Below are 10,288 nucleotides of genomic sequence, written 5' to 3' on the forward strand. Positions count from 1 at the left end.
TGATGAGATATAAGATATATATCAAACTATTACTGCCATGTAGGTCTTTTCGCCATATTTTCCGACAAGATCCACACACGCGGCTGTCAGTAAAGGACCACACACACACACACACACACACACATCGCAAAATGCGTAAGTTTTTTCTTTCCATTCGGCATACGTTATTACATTCCATAACACTCTTCCACCAGTCCTTCTTATTTGCGTCTAATACCCCAGTTTGTCACAGGGGCATGAATGAAATGTTCCTGAGTGAATGTGAAACTGCTGAACAGCAGTTAGCCACACAAAATTACAAGAAATTATTGTCTATTAAGGCAAATAACTAGATTACTGATGTCCATGTAAACGCAGTCAGTAGTGTCTTCGAAGTAAGTGAAAGATCCAGAAGGGCATCCTGCTGATTTGATTCAGAAGGGCACTGTCAGACGGCTAACAGGTATACACCGTGCTAAAATATTAAGTTAAAAGTCATCATAGCTTGCGTAGAATAGACACAGCTCCCAAGCCAACTTTTAGAATAGATTAACGGCGATATTTTTTTTTTCACGCGATAAGAGTCTCGCGTTAACACAGCACGTTAACGCCCATATATATACCATATATATATATATAGAGAGAGAGAGAGAGAGAGAGAGAGAGAGAGAGAGAGAGAGAAAGAGAGAGTTGAAGTCAGAATTATTAGCCTTCCATTGAATGTCCCAAATGATGTGCAGAGCAAGAAAATTTTTAGAGTATGTCTGATCATATTTTTTCTTCTTGAGAAAGTCTTATTTGTTTTATTTCAGCTAGAATAAAATAAAAGCAGTTTTTAAGGCCATTTTAAGGTCAATATTATTTGCCCTTTTAAGTAACAATTTTTTTCGATAGTCTACAGAACAAACCATCTTTATACAATAACTTGCCTAATTACCCTATCCTGCCTAGTTAACCTAATTAACCTAGTTAAGCCTTTAAATGTCACTTTAAGCTGTATAGAAGTGTCTTGAAAAATATCTAGTAAAATATTATTTACTGCCATCATGGCAAAGATAAAATAAATCAGTTATTAGAAATGAGTTATGAAAACTATTTTTCTTAAACTTTATTCTGACTTCAACTGTATATATATATATATATATATATATATATATATATATATATATATATATATATATATATATATATATATATATATATAGCAATTTTTTTATAGATTAATACTTTTACTAATTTTGTTATTTACTCTGTTAAAAAATTCATTGATGTCTTGAAAACATTTTTTTAATTTTGTAGTTTTCCCCCCTTTATATTAAGTTGAGATGCCAGCCATAGTCTAAGCTATGCTTCAATAAAACAGTATTTTATGTTGAAACTTTAAAACTTACCCAAAAAACAACCGGATCATAGACTGCATCCTGGTCAAATGTTGGGTTTGATTGAGAATCACTGCAGAATGTTCACTACTATAGTTTCGGACATCACTAGGCTGCTCCCTCAATGTACATTTGTGCCCCAATCACCTCCATGAATTAGTGTGTAGCCATATTTTATAAATTGGTGTGTGCATATGTATCCTGGTGTGTGGTGTAATTCTAATTAATCAGAACTGATAATAAAAAAGTGTGTGTGTGTGTGTGTGTGTGTGTGTGTGTGTGTGTGTTTTTTTGTAGTTTTGTGTCCAGCGGGCTGTGGGCGGTTCTGTGGGCGCGGCGTCTGAAGCGGAGACTCATGCGCCGTGAACCCGGCGGACTTTAGGACCCGAGCATAGTAAAAGAAAAGGGAAATGTTTGATGGATCGTGAAGTTCATCCAAGCTTTCTGTTGGCGTGGTATTGTTGCACATGCGAATTGGACGCTATTTAACTTCACACTGGCTAATTTTTCCAGACGAATCTGCAGCGTGTCTCGTGAATGAAAGCCGATGACCAAGTGCATGTGACGGGCTGTAGTGTTTGAAGCTGCGCTCCGTAGCTTGGTCGGTCAGTCGGGGATCTGTCAGCAGTGCGGAAGAGAGGGAGAGGGAGAGAGAGAGAGAGAGAGAGAGAGGGAGGGATGGGGCAGATATATGCCATTAAACTGACTCACAAGAGACTGAAATGATGCAGAGATTCCGCCGCGAAATAAAACCCGAGCATCACTGAAGATAATCAGACAGAGAAAGACGCGTGCTCGGATGGAGCTGTGACCAGTAGCAGCAGCAGCAGCGGTGGTGACATTGATGAAGCCCGCTGTCACTCATCAGACGCACGCAGAGGAACATCTGTGACAGCGCGATTTTGGAAGTGAAACTTTTTAAAAGACAGGTTGATCCGAGCGTCGTCGGCTCGAGCCAAAATCGAAAGCAACTTCACAAATTGCAGACGCTGCGATCGGGAGCTTGTTGAACAAAAGACACGCGACCAAGTTGACAGGTGAGTAACGTTAACAGTTGTGATCTGCTCGCGGAGAGGTTTTGTGTCGGTCATTCGGTGCTCGAGCGAGGCTCTGCGGGAGAATTTGAGGCAGTGCTGCTGGATGAACAATGCAGCTGCTTACTTTAGTGTGGAGGAGAGCCGAAGGGGCGGTTTCTTACTACGAGAGCCCCCTTCTGTCACCCTCACTACACACTGTATGCTCACTATAGAAGAATCAGGGCTTTGTGGTGTGTGAAATTTGGTTTGTAGTTTACTACAAATTAACCGTTAGCGAGTATGATGACGTCAGTAAGCAAATTGCGGTTAGTGAGGTAAAACTACATGTAATATACTTTATATTCACACTGTTCTGAGATGTCAAGAGAGCTGTCTGGTTTGTAGCATAGTCTATTTTTTGTTTTTGTTTTTTGTTTCTAAAAAGTAGTGGTATAAGAAGAGTCATGATCATTTCTACCCGAATTAAAGAGCAGGGGTTTATAATCTGTCAGACGCCGTGGAGCTCTATGTAATTGTCTGTGTATTATCTGAGTGTGAGAAAGAACCCCGTCCTAAAAGCTACACGGCTTTGTGGTTTATTTTATTTATGTTGTGAATGTATAATATTATAATTGTCTCTAAATAATAAATGTGTAGAATTAATCTTAAATTGTAGTTTAATCTTATTTATTCAGTTATTTGTTTTTTTAATTAAAAATGAATAAATAAATAAATAAATAAATGAATAATAATATAATAAATATAATATAATACATAATAAATATAATAAAATGCAATATATTAATAATATAAAAAAATAAAAATCTAAAATTTAAATATTCTTTATTCTCCCTAATAGTGAAGTTTGGACTGTACTCCGTATTCAACATGGCTACATCACCTCATCCACCTAGATTACTCTTAATATATAGTTTCCGAAAATACTAAAATGTGATCTAACACAATACACGCACATTAAATATCCCCTGCGCTGCTTTGTTTTGAGTGGGGGAACTAAATCATGGTTACCATAGTTATTGATTTCTGTGGGGATAGATGGAAATGGTGTGAATATAAGTTTGTGCATATCAGGTGACCCTTTTTAAAAATACTTTTCCAAATGAATATAACCAGACTGCAATCAATACAAGCAATTCAACCAGAGATGCCTGCAGCATACATTGCTTGTTCTATATCCTTTTATTCAGCTTTAACCATGAGCAGATAGCAGACCATGTACATTTTGGCATATTTTCTGTTATGGCAGACAAAAAAAATCCCCTGTCCTATTTTGGTCTGTTTTAAACTGGACATAGCTAGATAAATCTGGTGTTCATCTAGTTTTAGCTGGTCAAACTCCATCTTAAACCATCCTGCAGAATAACCCTTTTTTTCATTAAGGATAAGGAAAATAAGAGACGTTTTGCATTGTTAACTCCTATTGTTTATAATAAAATTAAAATATTATATGAATTGTTTATTTTATGAAAATTTATTTCACATTATTAAATAATTTCAAATTATTATATAAAGTGAAAACCCCTGTTGTGTGCAGTTAATATTTTTCCCCTTTACGCTAGAATTTTTTTGACCAAATTAATGGTCTATAAAAATCATACATTTTTATCATAATATACTGAAGACACCCACTAAAATGTCATTCGGCATCATGACTTCATCACAATAACGCCCCAAGATACTAATGAATGAAAATTAAGTGAGTGGGCTTGACAAACCACATGAAGATTTAACACTCTTTCATCTCTCTCACACTTTAACCAACACTTACATCAGTTTTGCACATTTTCCCCAGACACTTTCTTACAATCTCTTCATCTCTCTAAAGAAAAAAAAAACATATGACAGGTGAGTGGGCTTGACAAACCACTCGTAGAAACACTTATCTCTCTATTCAATAACACCCCCCCCCCCTAACTCTAGCACTAAATTCTTTGAGCACAAACAGTTCCTTAGTATTTTCTTTGTATAAGTAGCACTTCTTTTGTGTGTTTCCTATTTTTGTTGAATCCCTGAATGCCTCCTCAATTGAAAGTCACTTTGAACGAAAGCATCTGCTACATGAATTAATGCAAATGTAATTTCTAAAGAGTAATTAAATTGAAAGTGTCCCACTTTTTATCAGGAAGGTTTTTATAATCTAATACATTTTCACAAAATCACTTGGTGTTTCATGTATTTTAATAAATACAGTTCAGAATAAGATTTTTTTACATGAATATATCTGTTGTGTTAAACAATGATTGGCCATTAACATTTTATTCAGTAATTTGAAACATGAAAAGGACGCTCTCATTTAATATGCTTTTATAAATTGAATTAGAATTGGACACCAAATTAAGATGCCTCGTCTATGACCCCAAATACAGTTTATAGTGGTGTAAAATTAATTATAATTCAGTACAGACTTCATACAGACCATCTAGGTTTTTTGTCTGAACCTCTCTGTAGCATGTAATTTGGGGTTCTAATTCAATATCGGGACGCATTTCATGTCATTGACCTGTTGGATTGGTTCGGTAACACACACCAGATTGCTTTCCCTTATGCCCCTGTAAATATAATCCTCATTGACTGTATTGATTCTACTATGCTTGAAGGATTTCTCAGAATCACCGACTAGACAGGAATGCTACAAAGCGGCCATGCTGAAGAATAGAATAATGTGGCTAAATACAGCTCTGTTCTACTGGTATTGCTGAATACATCTGTACATATGTTGAGTAGGGTTGGCTACCAAAACTGGGTGCCATTTACAATATCAGACCAAATCAGAATAAAGATTTCTGTGATTCATTTTGGTGGTGCCACTTAAATGCTTGTGCTGTCGATTGAAAGGGGCAGGAAGTTGGAAACATGATTCTCTTTTATGAAGAAATCAATATAGGCTACATTTTAACCAGTAACATTTACAGTAATATAACTGAAATTTGTTATTGTTGTGAGACCTGCTTACTGTATGTGCAGCTTAACTAACTCTGTGTATTATGTTTGAGCAGTGTGTACATGGGCTTTATACCCATGTTTTTGCACTACTTTAGTTACACATAGCATTATTTGGTTCACAGTAAGAAAAGAAACAGGAAACAGCACCGAAGACAACAGTAATCATAGACATCTGTTGACAAGAACATATGTAAAGGGAATAGCGAATATCAGCTGTACATAAACTATTTTGATAGATCAAAACTTTTGTTAAAAACTAAACTGGCCGCAGTGATTGTGTGTGTGTGTAAACGAGAGTGTATTGGCAGTTTATTCCAGACCCCTGATCAATCAGGGACTAAGCCGAAGGATAGTAATTTTGTGAAAAAACACATGCTCAACAAGTTATTGCATGATAGATTGATTTAGAAGTTATGACTTAAAACTGCTTTGTCAAAGTCTAATACAGTGCTCAGCATAATTGAGTTCACCCCATTTTGAAAATTAATAGTTTTATCCATTTCTCAGTAAATATAGGCAATGTGTTTTAGTGCATTTAAACAAAGCAGATTTATTAAACAGATTATTTTATTAAAATAATATTTTAGTCACCAAACATATTTAGAAATTGAAAGATAACACAATTAAATTCAAGCAAAATATTGCAAAAAAAATAAAATAAATAAATAAAATCACAACCTACAAAATTTAAACAAATATTTTTTCTTCTCTTGATTCTTCCTCTTTTTTAATTTTTATTTAATATTTTTCTATAACATAAATTTGGTTGGACTAGTTTTTGGACCATTATTGTAAGTTATTTTGTTAGATAGGCTCCAGATTTGGCTTCAGTAGTGACTAATCTAATGTATATGCACAAATATAATATTGTATAGCTTCCTATTGAAACTATGAATTTAAAAGATAGATTTGTGAGGGGTGTACTTAAATATGCTGAGCACTGTATTCATTTTGAAATGTATCATGCATTCATTCAAGTGATTTTATGATAAGACTGGACATGCAATAAGTCAGAAGAATTTTTATTATAAGTATAATTTTATAATAGTTTTTTACCAGAGGCTGCAAATTTATTATTTTACCTTTTTTATTTACGAAATTGGAAGCTGGTTTATAGCAAACCAAAAATACAAACTACTTTGCTATATAATTTATACTTTTAATGTTATGTGACAGATAACGCACATCTAGGTAGTTGTTCTCACAGAATAAAGCATGACCATTTTGTATTAGACTCGAGGGCTTTTTTCTGTGAAAACAGCTGCCTAGATGTACATTAATTGTTTGCATTTTGTGGCAAGTGGCCATAATAATAAACAGGTAATAAGCAGTATAGACGCAACATATTGATCTGAGCTGTAATAATTTACAAACCCTTTAATTAAACATAAAGTTTGCAAAAGGAAATATGGCTGAATGCAGCCTCCACTAACCTACATATTGTTCAGTCACTAGGTGTCATCAAACTATTATACTCACTAACTGTTTGTATCATCCAGATGAGCCTGTGTTATTGGTTTAAATGTTTGCTATCTGGGAATAACATGCTATGCAATGCCTTGATCAGCCAATCAGAATCCAGTATTCCTAATAAGTGTTAAATTATACTGTAGTTATTAGATTTGTAGCAAGGATTTATTCTGAATTTGTTATATAAAATTGTGTTATGTGCTTAAAAAGTGTAATATATTGTGCAATTTAAAGAATTTGTTTTTAATAACAAAGCTGTTTTTTTATGGCATCCTTAGCCCTTTTTGGCTTCTTTTTTTTTTTCTTTTGTTTTTTGCAATTGAATAACTTTGTTGAAATAAAACACACATATCTATAATTCCCTGACTTTTACTAAATATGTGTATATTTTCCTCGAACATTGTAATTTTATTAAAATTCCAAAACATAAGAGTTCTGATTATTTCTACCTAGAACTATAGCGGTCAAAATGACAGCATGCATTTCAGTGTCCGCTACTTTTCCCTGTGACTTTAAATATTTAAAGTTGCCTGGCAACTTCCTGCCAACTAAAACATAACCTTCTTATAGCAAAAACATAACCTTAACTGCATATTCAGTTCCTCAAAAAAGCCGTCTTCTGTGCTTGTGAAAGGGAAAGTAAAAGTGAGGCACAGACATTTGCGGGTGGTCTAAAGTAGCCTACATTTTAAGGCTGTATTACTGAAACAATCTTATTTTTAGGGTGACAACTAAATTAAATTTGATGGCAGACATTCAAAGCCTAATTTTAATATCTCTATAGAAGTTTTGAATGTAAATATTACATGATAATAAGATGTCTTGTATAAGAATGGTCAGTATGACCACTATGGTAATTCTAGTAGTTAAAAAATTCTTATCTGATCTGATAACAGTATCAGATCAGGCAGCACCAGTTTCTTTTTCACAAGTATCAATTCTCCACCGGTATTGTAAAAAAAATCCAAACAATATCCAATCCTAATACTGAGCATAGAGTACAAGAGGCATTCCTTATCAGCTTTTACTGCAAATTAGATGGCTCTTCTCCAAATGTAAGCTGCTAGACACAGTATTTCTCATTCTTAGTGCGCCACGACCGGCAGAGTCGCAGGGGCCGCTGAGAGCTGGATGTGAGAGAATAATTCAGAGGTTCTACATCTATTGGCAGCACTCAGTCGCTCCTGGTGAGTGCGAGAGAAGATGCAGTGCTTCCTGTGTCTCTGACTGTGTTAAACTGCATAATCAGCCTTTATTAAAATGCAAGCAAGGATCAGGCTGATGTGTTAGTCGGTGTGTTGTTAAATATATGCTGACTACAGACAGAGGAGTTGAGCTGTGAGGCAGACAGTTGTGAGGATCTCTTGGTGAATATTTTGCTAGAGAGGAGTTTTCTCTTTCAAAACAGTGTCTTGGCTGTATGAATGTTAATCTGACGCCATTCATTTTGGCAGAAAAAGAAAAACATGGCAGTTTCATTTTGTCACACATCGTATTTTGTGTCTCTGACAGTTGTGTTTATAATATTTATTATTTTTATGTATTTTAATTAATGTTGGTCAGAATACGTATGCTGTTTAATTTTTACAAAAATCTGTTATGCTGTTTGTCAATGGAACATTATCTCAAATTTCAAACTAGATGCTAACATTTTAATATGCTTTTCATCTATAAGAAATCACATTTGTACATTTTATTTGACCCAGACAACAACATGAGATATCTTATTTTTTTCCCATAGAAAGGTTATTGTGGTATGAAATAATACCGAATTCAGTAATGGATGTTACTATTAGGAGGATCAGCTGGCTATATGAATTAATATTTAAATTTCTACTAAAAATTGGTATGTCAAATTCAATTAGATCAGGGGTGTCCAAACTCGGTCCTGGAGGGCCAGTGTCCTGCATATTTCAGTTCCAACCCCAATTAAACACACCTGAACCAGCTAATCGAGATCTTTCTTGGTATACTAGATACTTCCAGACAGGTGTGTTGAAGGAAGTTGGAGCTAAACTAAACAGGACACCGGCCCTCCAGGACCAAGTTTGGACACCCCTGAATTAGATAAACAAATCAGTACTGGGGCGACATGGTGGCTCAGTGGTTAGCACTGTCGCTTCACAGCAAGAAAGTCGCTGGTTTAGTCCTAGCTGGGCCAGTTAGTGTTTCTGTGTGTAGTTTGCATGATCTCCATGTGTCCGCGTGGGTTTCCTCCGGATGCTCCGGTTTCCCCAGTCTTATTATATTATTCTACTTGGTCTGTATAGTCATGCAAACACTTGTTTGTAGAACAAGTAGATTGACTGTTTTCTGACGTCAATTATTCCTAGTCATTTCTCCCATAGGCCTATAAATCAGAAGTTCTAAAACAATCGCAAAAAGGAGCGCACTTCCTTATTTAAGAATAAGGTCAATAAGTGAATTGAATAAACTAAATTAGCAGTACTGTGTGTGTGACTGCGAGTGAGCATGGGTGTTTTCCAGAATAGGGTTGTGGCTGGAATGGCATCCGCTGCAAATGGTGGAATAGTTGGCGGCTCATTCCTCTGTAGCAACCCCTGATGAATTAAGGGACTGAGCTGAAGGAAAATGAATGATGGAATGAAATCAGCACTGCTATATCATCTTTAACAGGTCTAAAGGTTCTGTTTATAAGCCTGTGTCAGAGCTAAAGTTTCAATTTGTTCATAATAATTGGTCTTTTTAAGTGTTTGTTCTCATATCACTGTTACGTTATGATGGACACAGACCTAAAACGGCATTACTACTTTTTACTTTCATAATCCATCTTGTTCTGACAAAATGTCTTACAAAAATGATAAATGTTATGTATAAGGATAATTATATCAGCATTCAGACTAAGGAAAATTGGTGTCAGTATTTTAACTATTTATTACAATAGCTAAATACAATTTTCTGGAAGTGTAGATTTTATTACTTGGTTGGTATTTTTAACCTGTTCTGTTAAAAATGTCAAATTTATTTAAAATGTTTTAGTAATTAGTTTTTAATTTTAAATTAGTTTTTCAGTTTAAAAGTCCCATTTTCGTTGACTTTACCTTAAAGCTAAAACAACTAACTATAAATGAATATAAGATATTTCTATTTTTTTTATTTTACTCAATTCAATTCAATTCAATTCACCTTTATTTGTATAGCGCTTATACAATGTAGATTGTGTCAAAGCAGCTTCGCATAAAAGGTCACAGTAAATTGTAACAGTGTAGTTCAGTTTGTAGTGTTTAAGTTCAGTTCAGTTTAGCTCAGTTCAGTGTGGTTTAATAATCACTACTGAGAGTCCAAGTATTGAAGAGCAAATCCAACGATGCGCAGCTCTACAGATCCCGAACCATGCAAGCCAGTGGCGACAGCGGAGAGGGAAAAAAAACTTCACTAAAGGCGGAAGTGAAGAAAAAAAAAAAAAAAACCTTGAGAGAAACCAGGCTCAGTTGGGCACGACCTTTTTAATTTCTCCGC

The 10,288-nt window shown here is 34.9% G+C and overlaps 1 protein-coding gene across 1 annotated transcript in view; it reads left to right on the forward strand.

The window, feature by feature from the left end:
• Positions 1–1,776: 1,776 nt before the first annotated feature.
• Positions 1,777–10,288, forward strand: part of camkk1a (calcium/calmodulin-dependent protein kinase kinase 1, alpha a) — a 155,882-nt gene continuing 147,370 nt past the window's right edge. The window contains exon 1 of the mRNA XM_056457946.1: positions 1,777–2,395. The gene's annotated coding sequence lies outside the window, so the exon portion shown is untranslated. The remainder of the gene's footprint in view (positions 2,396–10,288) is intronic.

This window comes from Danio aesculapii, chromosome 5 (assembly GCF_903798145.1).
Source record: "Danio aesculapii chromosome 5, fDanAes4.1, whole genome shotgun sequence".
In the NCBI taxonomy this organism is placed as follows: domain Eukaryota; kingdom Metazoa; phylum Chordata; class Actinopteri; order Cypriniformes; family Danionidae; genus Danio; species Danio aesculapii.